The sequence below is a fragment of the Paramisgurnus dabryanus genome, chromosome 20, assembly GCF_030506205.2.
Source record: "Paramisgurnus dabryanus chromosome 20, PD_genome_1.1, whole genome shotgun sequence".
Taxonomy (NCBI): Eukaryota; Metazoa; Chordata; class Actinopteri; order Cypriniformes; family Cobitidae; genus Paramisgurnus; species Paramisgurnus dabryanus.
Window position 1 is genome coordinate 27,462,189 of NC_133356.1, and position 6,239 is coordinate 27,468,427.

Here is a 6,239-nt window from a genome sequence, read left to right on the forward strand (position 1 = left end):
ACAGCCAAGTGGTACACTTTTTGAGGAGTTTACACCAAGGCCGTTGCATGCTCGAAATGATTGGTCTTTAGTTGAGTCCCGTTACATCTCCACCAATTGTCAAGCTAGGGGAATACGTAAGTTTTGAAATTTTTTGATACATATTTATTTACATTTAAGGGCTTTACAGTTGTTCTCAAACTTGTAATATTTGTTCTTGCTTATCAGGTTCTGTATACCCTAAGCTTCTCCTCCGTTGTCTGGGCCCTGGCAGGATACGCTCTGCTGACATCGCACAGGTTCAAATTTGATCATACCTAAAGCCAATTTCCAGCTAAAAAGTAGTTTAATGATCATTTATTAAGTCTCAGTTTGTTATATTTACAGCGGACTGTCAGAGAGCGGTATGAGGAGGTGGAAGTGATCGTTAGACGTTGCACACGCAGATCTAACGTTTCGTGAGTTCAGCTATTAGCCTTTTGTTTTAATTAATTGTTGCCGTTTTTGTTTTAGCCATGTTTATTAAAACAAATATGTAAACCGCAATTGTGTAGTCCTTAAATAATTCAATGTTTATTTATAGACCCGTACATCCCTTCCCGCTACCTTCCTTGGTTCCCCAGCGACGTCGAGGTCATCCTGCTGCTCCTACTGTAAGTAGTAGAGCCTTAGAGCAGGATACCCCCAGACCTCTTCTGTCAGAGGAAATCTGTAAGTTATAAAAAAATTCATTTCATTTTCCAAGCAGTGCTATCAGTTTTTCTTATATGCACAATTGTTTTTAAAATCTTATCAGCTTCTGCACAGCCTGAGGCCCTGGAGCCTGGCAGGAGTCTGTCTGTGGTTGTGTCACAGGTTAGAGTTTTACCAGAGCTCTCTTCTTGACTAATGACAATTTTAAGTAGTCTACATGCATTTTTTTTCCTGTTTTTTTTTTATTTACAGCAGAAACCTGTGCAGGTTGTGCGTCCTCTGGGCCGGCGTACACGTTGGGGTCGTGTCGCACCGGCTCAGCAGATCCAGCCCTCGCCCGCTCTGCAGTTATGGGCTACACATATCGCTTGTGTCTCACTGGTAGAGTTTTACTAGAGCTTTGATCATAACTAGTGCCAATTTTAAGTAGTCTACATGCATTTTTTCCTATTTCCTTTTATTTACAGCCTAGATTTACAAGCAGAGGGAAGGACCGACCTGTTCAGGTTGTGCGTCCTCTGGGCTGGCCTACACGCGAGGGTCATGTCGCGCCCACTCAGCAGGACCGGACCCCGCCCGCTCGGGAGGACCGGACCCCGCCCGCTCGGCAGGACCGGACCCCGCCCGCTCGGGAGGACCGGACCCCGCCCGCTCGGGAGGACCGGACCCCGCCCGCTCGGGAGGACCGGACCCCGCCCGCTCGGGAGGACCGGACCCCGCCCGCTCGGGAGGACCGGACCCCGCCCGCTCGGCAGGACCGGACCCCGCCCGCTCGGGAGGACCGGACCCCGCCCGCTTGGGAGGACCGGACCCCGCCCATCTCGGCAGGACCAGCCCGCTGCTGTCTCACAGGTAGAAATTTACCACAGCTCTGATCATAACTAGTCAAGTAATTTAATGTGCATGTATTAAATCTCTGTTTGTTTTAACATCTACCAAGAGCTCTGATCATGACTAATGCCAATTGTAAGTAGTCTACATGCATTTTTTCCTGTTTTTTTTATTTACAGCAGAAACCTGTGCAGGTTGTGGCTCCTCTGGGCCGGTCCACACTTGAGGGTTGTGTTGCACCGGCTCAGCAGGTCCAGTTCTTGCACCCTCAGCGGTTCCTGCCTACACCGATCGCTGGTGTCTCACTGGTAGAAATTTACCTGAGCTTTGATCATAACTAGTGCTAATTTTAAGTGGTCTAAATGCATTTTTCCTGTTTCCTTTTATTAACAGCAGAGACCTGTCCAGGTTGTGCGTCCTCTGGGCTGGCCTACATGTGAGGAGCATGTCGCGCACGCTCAGCAGGACCAGCCCCGGACCGTTCGGCAGGACCAGACCCCGACCATTTGGCAGGACCAGACCCTGACCGTTCGGCAGCCCTTTGCTGTCTCACAGGTAGAAATTTACCATAGCTCTGATCATAACTAGTGCCAATTTTAAGTTAAGAAGTAATTTAATGTGCATGTATTAAATATCCGTTTGTTTTCACTTATGTCAATTTATTTGAATTGTTGTGTTATATGCATGCATTAAATCTCTGTCTGTTTTTTAACCTCTCAGCTAGTCCAGACCCCGCCCGTTCGGCAGGACCAGACCCCGACCATTTGGCAGGACCAGACCTCGACCTTACGGCAGGTCTAGCTCTTTCCCGCTGGTCTCACAGGTAGAAATTTACCATAGCTCTGATCATAACTAGTGCCAATTTTAAGTTAAGAAGTAATTTAATGTGCATGTATTAAAGGAATAGTCTACTCATTTTCAATATTAAAATATGTTATTACCTTAATTAAGAACTGTTGATACATCCCTCTATCATCTGTGTGTGTGCACGTAAGCGCTGGAGCGCGCTGCGACGCTACGATAGCATTTAGCTTAGCCCCATTCATTCAATGCTGCCATTTAGAGATAAAGTTAGAAGTGACCAAACACATCAACGTTTTTCCTATTTAAGACGAGTAGTTATACGAGCAAGTTTGGTGGTACAAAATAAAACGTAGCGCTTTTCTAAGCGGATTTAAAAGAGGAACTATATTTTATGGCGTAATAGCACTTTTGGGAGTACTTCGACTCGCCTGAAAAGTCCGCTTCCCTTCTCACTCTCATAATGGGAGAGGGAGGGTGTTACTGCGCCAAGTCGAAGTACTCCCAAAAGTGCTATTACGCCATAAAATATAGTTACTCTATTAAATCCGCTTAGAAAAGGGCTATGTTTTATTTTGTACCACCAAACTTGCTCGTATAACTACTCGTCTTAAATAGGAAAAACGTTGATGTGTTTGGTCACTTCTAACTTTATCTCTAAATGGTACCATTGAATGAATGGGGCTAAGCTAAATGCTATCGTAGCATCGCAGCGCGCTCCAGCGCTTACGTGCACACACACAGATGATAGAGGGATGATTCAACAGTTCTTAGTTAAGGTAATAACATATTTTAATATTGAAAATGAGTAGACTATTCCTTTAAATATCTGTTTGTTTTAACTAATTTTATTTGTGAATTGTTGTGTTATATGCATGCATTAAATCTATGTCTGTTTTTTAACCTCTCAGCTAGTCCAGACCCCGGCCTCTCGGCAGGACCAGACCCCGGCCTCTCGGCAGGACCAGATCCCGCCCCCTCGGCAGGACCAGATCCCGCCCCCTCGGCAGGACCAGATCCCGCCCCCTCGGCACGACCAGACCTCGCCCGCTCGGCACGACCAGACCTCGCCCGCTCGGCACGACCAGACCTCGCCCGCTCGGCAGGACCAGACCTCGCCCGCCCGACAGTTCGGTAGGACCAGAGCCCGACTGTTCGGCAGGACTAGATCCCGACCGTACGGCAGGTCCAGACCCCGGTCGCCCGGCAGGTCTAGCTCTTTCCCGCTGGTCTTACAGGTAGAAATTTACCATAGCTCTGATCATAACTAGTGCCAATTTTAAGTTAAGTAATTTAATGTGCATGTATTAAATATCTGTTTGTTTTAACTTTTGTCAATTTATATTTGAATTGTTGTGTTATATGCATGCATTAAATCTCTGTCTGTTTTTAACCTCTCAGCTAGTCCAGACCCCTCCCGTTCGACAGGATCAGAGCCCGCCCGCTCGGCAGGTCCAGATCCCGCCCGCTCGGCAGGACCAGACTTCGCCCGCTCGGCAGGTTCGGCAGGACTGGCTCTTGCCCACTTGTGCCTCACAGGTAGAAATTTACCATAGCTCTGATCATAACTAGTGCAGATTTTAAGTTAAAGGTGTTGCTGAGGATTTTCTCAAATTTTAGAAAAGAACCGCCTTCTCCACTTTTTTAAAAATGCAATTGCGCAACACTACTGATTGACAACTAGTAGTCTTGATGATCCACCCGGAAAAAAAAATCCTCCGCAATACCTTTAAGAAGTAATTTAATGTCCATGTATTAAATATCTGTTTGTTTTAACTAATTTTATTTGTGAATTGTTGTGTTATATGCATGCATTAAATCTCTGTCTGTTTTTTGACCTCTCAGCTAGTCCAGATCCCGCCCCCTCGGCAGGACAAGATCCCGCCCCCTCGGCAGGACCAGATCCCGCCCTCTCGGCAGGACCAGACCTTGCCCGCTCGGCAGGTCCAGACCCTGACCGTTTGGCAGGACCAGACCCGACCGTTTGGCAGGACCAGACCCAGACCGTACGGCAGGTCCAGACCCCGGCCGGCCGGCAAGTCTAGCTCTTGCCCGCTGGTCTCACAGGTAGAAATTTACCATAGCTCTGATCATAACTAGTTCCAATTTTAAGTTAAGAAGTAATTTAATGTGCATGTATTAAATATCTGTTTGTTTTAACTAATTTTATTTGTGAATTGTTGTGTTATATGCATGCATTAAATCTCTGTCTGTTTTTAACCTCTCAGCTAGTCGAGACCCCGGCCTCTCGGCAGGACCAGATCCCGCCTCCTTGGCAGGACCAAATCCTGCCCCCTCGGCAGGACCAGATCCCGCCCCCTCGGCAGGACCAGATCCCGCCCCCTCGGCAGGACCAGACCCCGCCTGCTCGGCAGGTCCAGACCCCGACCGTTCGGCAGGTCCAGACCCCGACCGTTCGGCAAGACCAGACCCCGACCGTTCGGCAGGACCAGACCCCGACCGTACGGCAGGTCCAGACCCTGACCGTTCGGCAGGTCTAGCTCTTGCCCGCTGGTCGCACAGGTAGAAATTTACCATAGCTCTGATCATAACTAGTGCCAATTTTAAGTTAAGAAGTAATTTAATGTCCATGTATTAAATATCTGTTTGTTTTAACTAATTTTATTTGTGAATTGTTGTGTTATATGCATGCATTAAATCTCTGTCTGTTTTTTAACCTCTCAGCTAGTCGAGACCCTGGCCTCTCGGCAGGACCAGATCCCGCCTCCTTGGCAGGACCAAATCCCGCCCCCTCGGCAGGACCAAATCCCGCCCCCTCGGCAGGACCAGATCCCGCCCCCTCGGCAGGACCAGACCCCGCCTGCTCGGCAGGTCCAGACCCCGACCGTTCGGCAGATCCAGACCCCGACCGCTCGGCAGGTCCAGACCCCGACCGTTCGGCAAGACCAGACCCCGACCGTTCGGCAAGACCAGACCCCGACCGTTCGGCAGGTCCAGACCCCGACCGCTCGGCAGGTCAAGACCCCGACCGTTCGGCAAGACCAGACCCCGACCGTTCGGCAGGACCAGACCCCGACCGTTCGGCAGGACCAGACCCCGACCGTTCGGCAGGACCAGACCCCGACCGTACGGCAGGTCCAGACCCTGACCGTTCGGCAGGTCTAGCTCTTGCCCGCTGGTCGCACAGGTAGAAATTTACCATAGCTCTGATCATAACTAGTGCCAATTTTAAGTTAAGAAGTAATTTAATGTCCATGTATTAAATATCTGTTTGTTTTAACTAATTTTATTTGTGAATTGTTGTGTTATATGCATGCATTAAATCTCTCTCTATTTTTTAACCTCTCAGCTAGTCCAGACTCCGGCCTCTCGGCAGGACCAGATCCCGCCTCCTCGGCAGGACCAGATCCCGCCCCCTCGGCAGGACCAGATCCCGCCCCCTCGGCTGGACCAGACCTTGACAAAAAATGAAGCAGGCTTCGATGAAGCAAACCCCCCCCATCCTGAATTACAAATTAAATATTTTGTACACAGCTGAAACTTGAGATTATTGGTTAACAAGTTTTTAAAACTGAGATCTGGGTTTGTTTTTAATACTTTGATTACTCAGTTAGCTGGATTTTATTGTTAATACTTTTCTTTGATCTATTTGAATCTTAAAATCTCATCCTGTAGTTGTTGTCAAGCGACAGATTTAAATGTTAAAACCTCTCCGGGGACCAGGCTTAGTTAACCAAAAATGAGAGCTTTATAATCGAGGTGATAGGGGAAGTCTGTTACAGCTTTGTCCTCTCCATTAAGAGTAATCTGTTGAGGAAGCTGTGATATGAATATGTGTAAACTTATAATTTAGAAAAATGTAAATGTTAAAAAATTTTACTTCTCCATTCGTCTATAATAGTAACAGTAAACAGGATAGATTACAGATGAGTACAGTGTACAAGCTTAAAATACAGGTATACAATTCAACATAA

At 47.7% G+C, this 6,239-nt stretch overlaps 1 long non-coding RNA gene across 1 annotated transcript; it reads left to right on the forward strand.

Annotated features, from left to right (window-relative positions):
- On the forward strand, positions 1–655 carry LOC135730741 (uncharacterized). Its single transcript, XR_010526081.2, has 4 exons — positions 1–116; positions 208–278; positions 367–437; positions 563–655. It is a non-coding gene; the product is annotated as an uncharacterized lncRNA (long non-coding RNA).
- Positions 656–6,239: the final 5,584 nt, after the last annotated feature.